Genomic DNA, 13,797 nt, shown 5'->3' on the forward strand with positions numbered 1-13,797 from the left:
ATGCATGTCAATCCAAAATGTTGATTATTTGAAAAGATAATAATTAGTTTTTACAGGTTCCTACTTAGACTTTTCAGGATGGGTAATTGCAATTTTATCGTACATGTCTGCTGACACATGTAGTTACTTACTTTAAATAGCTGTGAATATATTCTCCTGTTATTATTAAGTTCAATTTGTAATGCCGATGGAGCCTTTTTATTGCACTTTCAAGGTTTCTTTACACTGTTATCTGAAACGTACCTGCATTGTACGCAGTATGTTACATTCTAGAGCGGCAGGGAGAGATGTTGGCTTCTTATCTTCTCTTTTTCAAAGGACATGCCCTTTAAAAAAATGATTGCACAAAGGCAATCATGAAATCCTTTCATTATATATATATACCCAATTAGTCATGCTAGCTTTTAGTAAACACATGATAATTTTTTTGTATTAAGTTTTTATAGCCAATTAATGTGCCACAATCCCCTCTCCAACAGACCCATCCAAAAACAACTGGAGCATCTTATTGTACCGTACAAACCGTTCTGATCTGTGTGAACACACGTGTGTGTTTTTTCACCCTGACTCAATCATCGCTTCTCTCTCTCTCTCTTCTCCCGTTTATTAGCATGACCGTTCTGCATGCATCAAAGCTAAATGACAGCAATCTATAAAACAAACGGCTTATATAGTGTTCAGTGTTTTTTTAATTTAGTGATGCGTCTTTCCTCTGAGATATGAGACAGCAATTAATTTACTGAATTGATCTCATTACCAGAAATAGGGAGGTTTTTGTTGGTTGGGCTACACAAAATAACATTAACATTTTTTTTAAAAGGTTATTTAAATTGAAGTATCAAAATCACCATTACTGTGCAAATACTGTTACAAAAGTGGATCCTATTAGGTTGCTTTGAAATATCAGCGCCCCATGCCAGAGCTCCTTAAAAACTTACACAGTCTATAACCTGCCACTCGGAGTAATATGACCTTAGTAGCTTTGCTTTTAGTTGTCAGGAAGTTACTTCATGGTGAAGTTACATTACATTACATTATGAGATACCCAAGTGTGATTATTATTTCGTATGTAACATCCCTCTAAATCCCTGTAAATCTATGTCTGTCTGTCTGTCTCATACACACACACATGCAGCTTTCAGAGAACTATTGTGATTAAATATGGCCTGACATATTGCAGTTAATACTCTTTCCAAAGGATGATTCAAATCTCTTTTTGATTGGTTTTGAATCATAAGTATCTCTTCTATATGCGTCATAGCACCCAACCAGAAACAGTGGTGAATGTAACATCTCAATCAAATGTTCTCCGTTGATCAGATTCTTTTTTAGGTGATATTCTTCTGAGCTGCTGTTTAATTTATCTGCCATCTCAGGAAGTGTCTTACATAACTGCAGCATGCATTGATTTGCGGGGGTCATTGATTAGTTTTTTTTCTCTCTGACCTGAGGCCTTTTTAAAGAGGCATGCTTACGAGTTTAGGAAATAGGGCTGTCACACATTACGATCAATCTCCCGTTCCCTTCTCAGCCCAGATCAATATTAACCTGTCTCGAATGGGGACGTCTACCACAAAATGTCACTCAGCAAAACCATTCCCGGGGCACGTCTGAGGGGTCTGTTGGACCGGGGAGAAGAGAGGAAAAGAGAAGAGAAGATTGAAATGTTTCCTGGAAACATTTCCGGAAGTCATTTCGGTTCAGCAAAATAGCGTCTCTCTCAATATGTGGTGGTATTGGAATTAAATTGGCGTCATTACACAGTATGGAACTGGATGCGGAATTCAATGGTTATTACTAACAATTGTCCCAAAGCTCAGCATCTTTTGCGGTTCCTCCTCAAATTACACAGATCACAGTAAGTTACTCCTGTCTTCCATCAATCCCCCGTCAGACAGCTGTAGTTTTAGGATGTTACCATGGTGACTGGCAGGGATATCGTGACGGAAGAAATTGATGTGTGTGCATGTTTGTGTATGTGCTTGTGTGTGTGTGTGTGTGTGTGTGTGTGTGAGCTTAAAGGAGCAGCTGCCAAACGCAGGCCGCAGTAGATGCGTTTTGTTTTTTCCATCCGGTGTCACAGCCACACCTCTAAGCCCAGCAGCACAGTGCCCTGTAGAGCTGAGAAAGCTTCAGGTCCGGTCAGCATCTGAGCGTGACTAAAGAAACATAAGTGGGTTTTTTTGACATCCCAAAAACTCACTTGCGAAACAAAAACGTTGTCCATCCGCTCTTAATGGGAACAGTCAAATTTCTTCTTGAATCCAACAACTGTCGTGGATTCTTTATCAAAGATGAAGCAATTATAAAAAGGTGAGAAGAAAATAAAAGCAGCAAAAGATCATTTCACAAACATTTGTGTGGGAGAAGTTCCTGGGTAAACAAAATAGTCCAGCACAGTGTACTGGAAGAAAAGCAGCCTTCTCTGGCTCTGAAAAAAATGGTGTCAGATTGAGCAGAATTCATGAATGAATGGAAAAAGAGATGTTAAAAGAACATTTGAAGCGCAAACATATTGCTCCCTGAGCATGGCATGACAGCTCATTTCTTTCCAAACAAGAGGCTTTGTCTCCCTGATAATAGGTATTTACTCAGGATTCATTTAATATCCTGTATGGCATGGAAGACTTTGTGTCATGCATGACTCGAGGAAAAGGCATGCACGCATGTGTCTGTTGTGACGGACTTAAACAGCAGTGTTTTCGCGACGCTTGAATGATAGGGTTTGTCGGTGCAGATTTTCTTCAAGTGCGTCAGAAAATGCCAGCTCGCTGCTTGTTTGAACTAAATCAATCAATCAGTCAGCACGAATCAATCACTGCCTCCTGCCTGAGGATCAGCGGCGTCCTTCTCACTTGATTAATATCCTTTACATTTGAAAATGTATTTGTCAGTCCAGTTTTGTGTCAAAAATGTTGTTGGCCACGTCATGATGTTACATGCCAAGGATAACACGATGACAATGGAAGTGTTGAATTCATCGAGAAGAAAGTGCAGCTTCAATGATGAAGCTGCACTTATTCTCTTTGCTATCTTACTCTCTCGTTCTCTTTCTCTCTCTGTCTCTGTTACATAGCTGACTCATATAATTGCACAAGCTAGTGTAATTCCACCCATTTTCTCTGTCACAGAACCGCACAAAGAAACCATTGATTTCTTTTAATGTGTGTTCAACCCTCCAAACTCAGAAAACAATGTTATCTAGTACTTGAGGGTTACTGCTGTATTAGAGGAAAAAGTAGTTTTGGAGAATATATTTGAGCCTGTATTTTGAAATAAAAGGAACAACATACTGTGTGTGTGGAAGAGGATGGGCTCACTGGGGGTTAAAAAGAGGAAAACTGTCAGAAAGAGTTAAAGAACGTCTTCCCAGAGTGTTGGTGAGTGAGGTATTGATCATTTTCATGTTGCTCCAATTTTCTTCTTCATCATTACGGTCGCTTACATTTCCATCACACCTGAATAAACCCTCTTCCCCACACAAGGTAATCAACTTCCTTCCATTTCCATTTTTCCTCTCTGTTTTGCCTGTCACCGTGGTTACAAAAAGATTTAGGGAAAGGCTACTGTGTGTGTGTGTGTGTGTGTGTGTGTGTGTGTTAATGGGTGTGGGTTTTTGGGGGCTTAGCCGTGTGTAAGCGGACCTTCAATCATGATCCAAGAGACACTTTGTGTGAAGCAGATAACCGTCTCTATTTGTTTAATAAAGAGTGTGTAGGTCAAAGGTCAAAGAGCTGAAAGAAAAAGACAGAAAATGAATGATACCATGGGGACATTAGGTAAAAAAAGAGATAGACAAAGATAAATGCATAGTTAAAGGAAAGTGGCTCAAGTATAAGTCTTGTTCTGAGATCTGAAAATCCATATACTCTATAAAAAAATATGGGCCATGACATAGAAAATCTTTTAGGTATCACTAAGAAAAGCCTTCTATACTCCAGCAAACTCTACCGGGCTGGTTTGCAGAGTTTAGCATCGCGCATCGTATCAGATTTAGATTTCTAAGACAATGCGGTGACACGTAATGTGTAAGTGAGTGCTCAGTAAGTGCTCAAAATATTGCCATTTCAAACACACATAAAAGAGTAAGGGCTGAGTTAACTTAACTCTGATCAATGCAACTGTCAGCGGGCTGTCAGCAAAAGACATCCTCGATTCATTCCTTCATGCATGATTGTGATTTAGGGGTCACCTCACAGATTTACAGATTTACAGGTTTTGTTTTGTTATCATGAAACACAAACCCGGCCTTGCATTGCTTGTTCACTTGCTTGAAACATTTTCTCTCAGTATTAAAACACCAACAGAGACATAATGCTCTCTCAATAAGACAGTATATTGTTGGGGTCCTTAAATGACCGGGGTCCATTTTGTCCTGAGAAGTCTCCCTGAATCAGGCGGACAGATTATCTCTAGCTTTCGGAGTCGCAGAAAGCTTTGATCAGAAATCTTCTACGTCTTCTCTTCAAATGATTTTTTTTTCAGAGGTTTTTTGCACAAGCCCCTGTGCTATTAATAGACTGAGTGTTTGTCATGACAACCAATTACCCATTACAAAAGCAGTGAGGCTAAGTAAGGCAATTAAGTGGTGAAACTAAATTGTGTGTTGCAGGATTTCTCAGTGCGCTTCCGCTCACGTATGTGGGTGAGCACACGGCTAAATGTTCCAGTGTGATGTTTTGTATAGTTGCATGTGCTGTGCTTCATTTCTATAATTTCCTAGTATTTTAAAAACAAACTGTCTACAGCAATGTTGTTATATTAAGTAAAACGCATTGTAATTTTAATCAAGCAATACAATTCAATAGTGAATGGGCATTGTTAAGCACAAAAAGTGGGAAGAATGGCCTTAAATGGTTTATTACTTTTAGATGATGAGGTGTTCATCATTGTCATAGTATAACTCAAAATTAAATAAATATACTTCAATGGCGAGTGATTGAATAACAATAAACAGCATTCTTCCAAAGTTGTATAGCTCTGCTGTCAGTGGGGACTTTTGATCATTGAATTATTATTCACTGTAGGTTTTTTTTAAGCACAGCAGCTCTCATTCCTGGTGTTCTGTGTAGCACACTGCTGAAGGCCGCCGTTCGTCCATTAGGTTTCCTCGTGATTCTTTCAAGTTCCATATCTCACTCTTGCAGCCACCCAAAGCTTGTTGCCAGAGAGTGACAAGACTCACAATGTTAAAAAAAACAACAACAACTGCTGTAATAGAACATATCATTATGGGAAAAATGGTCATGTATTACCCCAATTGCTAAATGTCAAATCATAGCAAACAGTGCGGTATAAAGAGAGCACATGCACACACATACATTAGAGGTATTATTGCATTTAGTTGACCTGCGTCAACATGTGTACATTAATGTGAGAATGACAAATGAGTGTCAGAATGCATTGGGTGAGAATTTCTTTGAACAAACCACTTTGTATGCACCTCTAAGCCCTCACAGGTAAGCAGGCTGGCCTAGTGAGCATGTTGTTGCTTTACAGAGCCTGTGGGCAGTTTATGGACGAACCAGGTTTGTTAAGCCTAATGGTCCTTGTATTGATTGGCTGGGGTATCCTCGCAAATCGCAGGGGTAGAATGAACAATGAGATTCTCATTGAGGATCTCTAAATGCATTTCGGCTTGTAGTTTTATTGACCCTACTGAAGCGGGGTTTATTTACACACTTTACTCGCTGCCTATTTTTACAATGGCACGATCGATCTGTGAGGAAGGTGTTGAAGGAAGAATTGTTCATCATCCACCGCACAGGTGACTGTTTATAACGGAGTGAACAGCTTTGAATCATATCTGAAATGAAGTGGCTATGGATGGTAAAGTTAGGAAGTGAAAACAATACAAGTATATGCAAATGAATAACCTTTTCCGCGATTAAATAAATGAGGCTACGCTGAACAAATGAATCAGTCCATGCAGGACAGAACTGCTAATTAGCTGCGTTGACTTCACGGTCTGTAGGCAGGATGGCAGGTTTATCGCTAAACTGCTGTCAACTCGGTGCAGTTACTGAGCCATAAGGAGACTGTGGCCTTCACTAATCCCAGGCTGGATCAAACGATGCAGGTTCTCACATCTGTGTTAAGAGTCGGATGAAAGGTGTCAAACTCCACGTTTCCGGGAGAGTCACAGCTGCAGATTAAGTGTGCGCCATTCACGCACAAAGGATGTAATCGGAAAAAGCCTTCTCAGCTGAGCTGCATGGAAAAACATGCTCATCCACACGCATTATGCACACATACAATAGATTGTTTTTTACACAGCATTTCTCTTCGCCCGATGTAACCTTTGTTCGCAGTAACTGATGCTTAAATGTCAAGCTGTTGTGTTAATGATTTTGTGTCTGAATTCCTGGAAATGTTTACTCCTCATCACCCCTTTCCTCAGAAAATCTCCTCCATTAATCTCCATTAATTTCTTCCTGGCCATTTGTTTGCGTTAACAAAGAATTACGTCGGAACTTAAAACATTACTAAATAGTTAAATCACATGATATGTCATTAATTGTTTGTGGCATTTTTACCCTGTGCCCTGTGTGGCCTATGAAATATATCCATTGTTTGCTTTCTTAATGGACTATGCTCTCTGGCTGCTATAGGGCAGTACTGGAAAGAGGCTTGGAAACCTCTGAGATACCATTACCATTAGCCCTAATGTTCTTTTAAAATGGAAAGAGCATCGGAGCCCACACACAGAGACTGCTGGGTACGCTGTTGATGCTGTTTGCGTAATACAGTCTCACCGTCATCATCTCCTGCTAGCCAAGGTCACTTTGGCCTGTCCTTTTTCCTGAAGTCAGTCACATTTGCCTCTTAGCAAAACTGATGCTGTCCGCTGTTCATTTAGCTATTTCTAGCTGTGCAGTCATGATACAATATCCTGTCGGTAAATATTCCGATTTCTCAAACACAGTCTCACACAGTTTCTAATGACTCTGACCTAACAGAAACAAATGGAAAGCACTCTTTTAAGAATTTCAGAGTGAGCCAGGTTTTTCTTTTTTGCACATGCATGTTTTGAAAGAGGACATGGACCCTGGACAGGGTTTGTGACGGTAGCAGTTAACATGGTGATTATTTCCTGTTGTGCAAAGGTCACAGCTGTCTCATCTGACTAAAAGGCATGCAATGTTAAACACTTCACCGTCAAACGACACAGCCCGGCTGAAGCTGATAATTGCTCAGACATCAGATTGGAGGTGGCTGGCGATTTAATAAGCGTTTGAAAGGAAATGGGAAAGTTGGCAGTGCTGTGAACGGCTGAGGACCAGGTCCAGCTCCGGAGGCTTGATTAGGAAGATTTACTTTCAAGTAATGTTTTCGACAGTGTCCAATCAAAATCATCAGCAGCAAATGTGTTTGAGGTGTTTGATTCTGGCATGTTGGGGGGCACTCGGCATGATACACTAGTAATGGCAATCAAACCGCTGCAGACGTGATAACATCATTTCTGAATACAGGCTGGGCATAAATGCTTGCTTCCCATTTGAGAATTGCTCATTCACAAACTTGCTGTAGACTCTAAAGACATCATTTAGCTGATTATGAGACATCGAGCAGTAGCTCTTGGTGAATGGACTCTGCTCAAAATACAACCCAAACAATGTTGTGCTTCTCTACTGAAAACGAAAGATCAACATTTTTTCCAAACTGCCAATTGGACAATAATGCAGTGACAACAATCAAATTATTGCAGTTTGGTGCACTGATGTGTTTCATTAGCAGCAATGCAGGAACCCAAAGACGTTTGAAAGAAGTGGCTGTACATTATGTGTAGAAAGATAATGGTTAGGTTCAAATGTTTCACAGATTCACCAAATATTCTGAAATAAGCACAAACTATTTATATATTTGGACACAAATTGGTGAAGTAAGTCGCTAGATCCATACACATTATATTGATATTTTCGAGAAGATGGTTAAATATATTTTCTTCAGAGTGAGTTTGCTAATTCATAAAATCAGACAAAATGTTTTTTCATCCTCTCTCTCTTGATGAACGTGATTCATCTCTGACGTTAATTTGCATGTCCTTTTATTCCCTCCTAGGTGGTGCATTCATTAGGCAGCACAGAATACTCACCTCGAAATAAGTAATACACAGAGGGAACTAATTATTGTGATTATGCATAATCTTTGCCCGCACAGTTGTTTTTCTTTTCCAATTAAACTGAATTTATATTCAGAATATGCTTTGAATAACAAAGCAGGCGGTACATTTGTTCTTGCTCAACCTTCTCTGCTGTTTGCGAACTGCAAAGCTACAGGCTGCGATTACGGATTGTTTTTAATAATATAGGACATTTTTCCCCATACTGATACTGAGCCTTGGCACGAACCCGGCAAGTTTGTGTTTCATTTGTACAGGGATTTATAGACGGAGCTGGGCAGAGAGAATAAATGATGTTTTTCTGGAGAGGAAAACAATTGCATACTTTATCTCTCCAGTTGGTGAATAAAACATGACGTAGCTGCTGAAATAACATTATGATGAGTTGTACGTGTGTTCACCGTTTTCAGCATTTGAACAAATATTTTTTTAGAGACTGATTTATCATGGTGGAGCCTACCACTGATCTGTTGCACAGCGGGCTGTTGCTGCCGCCCGGCAACATTGGTGCTCTGCATTTTGTATCAATCATACCGGTCTGTGCGCCACAGGCTGCTGCTATGCACCTGTGATCTCGTCATGCAGCTAAAGATATAGCTAAAAGAGCTAAAAATAGAGGAAATGGTTAGCAATATGACACAATTATTATAGAAATATTTGCTAACTAGTATCATAAACTTAGTATATTGTCCCAGACAAATTAGCAATCAAACTTAGTAGGTCTCCAGTAACATATTCTGCATTGATTTGTCTATTCTCTGCTGGTGAAGAGGTGTATAATTAACCGTGAAATCAGCTCCTGTATTTCCATCCAGTAATATCTGGGGTTGTCATGATCACAAGATGGCGGCAATTCACAAAAGGTGCACTATCCTAAACTCTGCATGCAGCGGCACAGAGTTAAAATAAAATGTTGATAGCCCAATGGCCCTGAAATATATATTTTCACTGTGCCAGAATGTTGTAGCATTAAGTATGTTAGTGTTGGCTGAATTGCAAATTACTTGTTTAAGCCTGCACTGAATACAAATATTGAGTTTGGTAACGCCCTAATCATATTAAAATGTCCATGTTTAGTTGCAGCTTTATGTCCAGTATGAGGTGAAAGTTGCTCACAATGAAACATCCCTGTTTAGGAAAAGACAACATGATAGACTTTAACATTTCTGTTATGATCAAGGTTAGCTTAAAGCAGAAGCACAGGCAGGATTGTCAAAAATGTCTAAATGTGCTAGCAAAACTTCACAGCTGTGCATCACTGGACAAATGAAAGTTATGGGATGTGGTAACCTGAATTACCTGCTCCGCAAAGGACAGTATTTCCCGAGACTCCCTCATTCCTGCAGGAGGAATGTAAACAGCTCTTACATGGCAACAGGAGATGGAGGGAAGAGGAAACTTTAGATGATAGCCTGATTTTCAGAAGGAGAGAGAGATAGAGAGCGAGCGAAAGAGAGAGAGAGAGAGGGCAGAGTGACATAAGAGTTGGGGAGAGTGATGAGTTAAATTTCATCTTCTTCTGGTCCATGACAAATCGAGCCGGTGTTTCCACCTGAGTTGGCCTTGCTGTCTGCCACGCCTCACAGCACATCAGGCCCAACATAACCTTGTGTTGTCCCTCTGCTCCCTGCTTACTGCTTATCCAGCTGGCCTTATCGAAGATATACAGGTAATATACAGTGTTACGGCCAAATCTGCTTGTAGAGTAGCTGCAATTAAATCCTAGTTCCACAGTGCCTCACTTCAAAGAGAGATTACGCTTGAATATCAGAATCAGGAGACTTTACATCTTTCGTGCAAACTTATACTTGACAATTTATGCCCATTATATATCGTTTTGATCACATCCAGGATGTCACAACCGAAGCATATACTGAATCAAGAATCCTTTAACAGTCCGCTCTCATGTCTAGAAGACCACAGTTGAAGCCAAATTGAATGATTGAATGACACCGGGGTAATGATATAACATCACTTGTCAACCCTCTGTCACCATGAAGAGCAGTGAAGTCTGTGGGTTTTGATGTCTGTCTACCTGGGAAGGCCGGCATCTTATCTCACAGAACCAGAGGCAGGCAGTGGCGTCCTATGACATAGAGAGAGTGGAGCAGAGAGACACTGAGAAAAAGATAGACCATTAGCGGAGCAGCTACAGGCACTATCCGCACTACAATCAATGCGGATATTGTACCCACAATCCCGCACTCACTCAGAGACATCCCGTCCCACATCACTGGCCGGCACTGGAGCAGTAGAGTATAGAGCTGCCTCTCTGAAATGACAGCTTAACTACGGGGAGGGATAAGAAAGGCCTTTTGCGTTTTCTTTTTTATCTCTGCCTTTCTCTGTGCCACTCTTAATTTATGCGCCACTAATATAGAGGGACACTGTAGAATGATGGGTCCATTTAGAGGTCTTTACTTGAGGAATCCCAAGTGAGTTTACCCTCACTTTCTCTATCAGTGATTGTTTGCATTTTAGAGAGCGTTGGTTAAATCAGCATCTAAATGAGAGCAGAGGAATGGGGATCTATCTTTAATCAAAAATGATTCGTAAACTTAGCAATTAAAATGCATTAAAAAACGAATTGTTGCTCACATATTGAGTGTTTCTAGATTTATTTTAGCATTGAAAACACAGTGCAGGAGTGAAAGATCAATACTAGCGAGCTGGCGAACAATTCCAGGGTGGTTGAAAGCTTGTTCGTAAAGGTTGCGGAGGCTTTGTCATGGTTTTGCGATCCTCGTGTTTTGATGTGTGCACATGCTTATCAGCTTGTATGGTCAGTCTAATCTCTCCTGTTTTCACAGAAACTCGCCGCAGAGACACTGACAGGCAGCCTGCATCCACTCCAGCCTCGGGCGAGTATGAAAAATGAAAGATCCATGTTTTTCTGCTCCTCCTCCAACACTGCTGCACAGCAATGGATTCTAACAACTCCATTAATGTTATGTCAACTCTGCACAGCCTGTAATATAAAGTTGCCGAATCATAAAGTATGAAACAACACAGTAAATATCTGTATATAATAAAATATATTTCCAAAAGTCTCTAGAGCTTTAGATAAACAATTAATCCATAATATCTTTTTTATATTATACGTTTATTTGGAAGAAAGCTATCCCACAACAGTAAGTGCTGCCATTTGAACATATTATTACTATTATTATGGACTGTTCTGTTTTCAATAAAGTCTGCAAATTGCAAAACCAAAGATTACAAACAGTTTCATCTTTAATGTGTTATGAAGCCTCTTTATAGAAAACAAGATCCCAAAGCCAATATGAAAGATGAGGAGGACTGAGTCATTTCCAATGCAGTAAAAATCCTCTCAGTGCTATCAGGGAAGCGCTGAACACCTATCTTTGTGCTTTCATTCATGTAAGGAGAGGGTTCAAAGGGCACAAGATGTTTGAACCTGTTGTCCAAACCCCTATTGTGCAGTTATCCTTGTATATATGTACTATTTCAACTTGAAAATACAGATTTAATATTTGGTTTCGATGAAAATGCAGTCTCGGATATCACTGCAGACACTGTCAAAACACTCATAACGTGGTTTAGTAGGATGACGCAACATTTGGTTATTAAATAAAAGCAAGTGGTTAATTGATTTTGAAACCTTATGAGTTTATTGTTTTTTTCCCAGGATGACTTGTACTTACTTGGAATTTCAAAAAATCTGACCTTCTTCAGCCATCCACTGTGGACCACATGATTTAAAGCTTCAGAAACAACACACAAGTTAGACTGTGTGTTCAGGATTATTTAGTCAAACGTCTGTTTTGAAGGACAAGAACGAATCTGTAGGCTCAAGCCTCAATTAATTTCTTTCTACTATAAAAGAAGACTTCAAACTAGCAATTGAGACCATAAACTCATGTTTACTGAGGTAATACATCATGTGAGATGTAGGGTCATTTTTTCATAGACTTCTATAAAATCAGACATCTTTTTGCAACCACAGGCTATTTTTAAAGTTTAAGTCACCTCAATATTGGCTTTACTTTTCAGACCCGGAAGTTGCTGCCTGCCTGGATCCCAGCATCATCTTTACAGTAGATGATGCCAGGTAATATAATAAGAGTATTCTGTATTATAGTTAGTTAGTTAGTTCATTAACAGATTTTTCTTTGTACATCAGGAACAACTTGCACTGAGTAATATCATGAATATAACCAACTTGATTATATACTTCACAAATGAGTGACATGATTTCCACCATGTCGAATTGACTCCATTTCCTTCTGTATAAATGACAGGCTTACCTTCGATAAGCACAGGAGGTATAGTCTTTGAGTATTACTTCACACAGTGGGAGATGGAGTAGCTTTAAAAGCATACAAACGCCCACTCCTCTCACAACAGTGAGAGGAGTGGGCGTAAACAATTCTTAGTGATTTGTCTGAAAAAGAAACTGTCTAACAGCAGAAGACGTTGTAGCTTTTCATTACAGGTTTCCCAGCCATATACGATGAGAGGAATACTTTACATGTGAATCAGCAGTTAAAACACAAGTGTGGATCAGTCACGAGGACTCAGCAGTGTAGAACGGTGTGCTGACGGAGAAGGGAAGGTTGCTGGCTTGCCCGAGCTAAATAAATAATCTCTGGGCTGTAGAATCACAGGAGTGTGGGAGGAGGTCTGCAGGGAGCATGGAAACAGTGATTAGTAAAAGCGGGTCCACTCATAGAACATCCACCTTCATTATTGACTTCTATGAGAACTGATTCACATGCAATTGTGCTCCCTTACCACACCTTTTTTAACAACATTATGTAATAGTGCCAGTACGCCATTATGATGATGGATTAACATCTTGTAATGAGGTGCATACTGACTTAACAGAAATGAACGCTTTAAATACAAAACACGGTTCAAAAAACATGCATATTTTATGAGGATTTTCTAATTCTCTCCATGTGCATTTTTATCTCACATTTCACTGAAGAAGTGAAATGATCGCAACTCATCATTTTGCCTCAGTGAATTCAAAATTCACTTTGGTTTAAATAAAGCCGTCTTTTGAAATGTATGCAATGCTAAATACTTGATGAGCAGGACTATTTCTTGTAAATCTTGTTTTAGCTCCATTTAGTTGCGATAGCTGGATACTTAAACCCTGCAGACAATGTGGCTTTTAGGGGCTGACAGAATGAATTCCGACTGATGACAACAGCGGTGTTAAATTGAAAGTAGAAAAACAAAAACATCCTGCTGCACAGTCCACATGCTCGTGTATAAAAACACATATGGAGTTCTGTAAACTGGAGAACCATGATTCTGAAAAGGACCACTGAATGAAAGGGGCTCAGGGGGCATCTTTATTTATGCCAGGGCAATGACATGTCACATTAGGTGACCACTGTCGAGTCCTCATAGCTGAACTGAAAAGACCAGCTGTGCCGCAGTCATCAAATATGCCCCTTTTCACTGAACCGTCTCTGTATAAGGGAACCTAACAGCATCACAGGAACACATTTCTCCCCCTTTCTCTCTACTTTCTCACTTATGCCCCTCACTTTTACATCAGTCTACAGCAGCCCTGTAACCCATGCATGTATCATAGAGCAGCAGGGAAGCAGGTCGATAACGCAGGGGAGCAGGAGTCCTTTAATGAGCAGCCTTTGTAAGAGAAGCCTTTCCGCAGGGTTCTTCTAACAACCTGCTGTCCA

Source organism: Pholis gunnellus (genome assembly GCF_910591455.1).
Source record: "Pholis gunnellus genome assembly, chromosome: 11".
In the NCBI taxonomy this organism is placed as follows: Eukaryota; Metazoa; Chordata; class Actinopteri; order Perciformes; family Pholidae; genus Pholis; species Pholis gunnellus.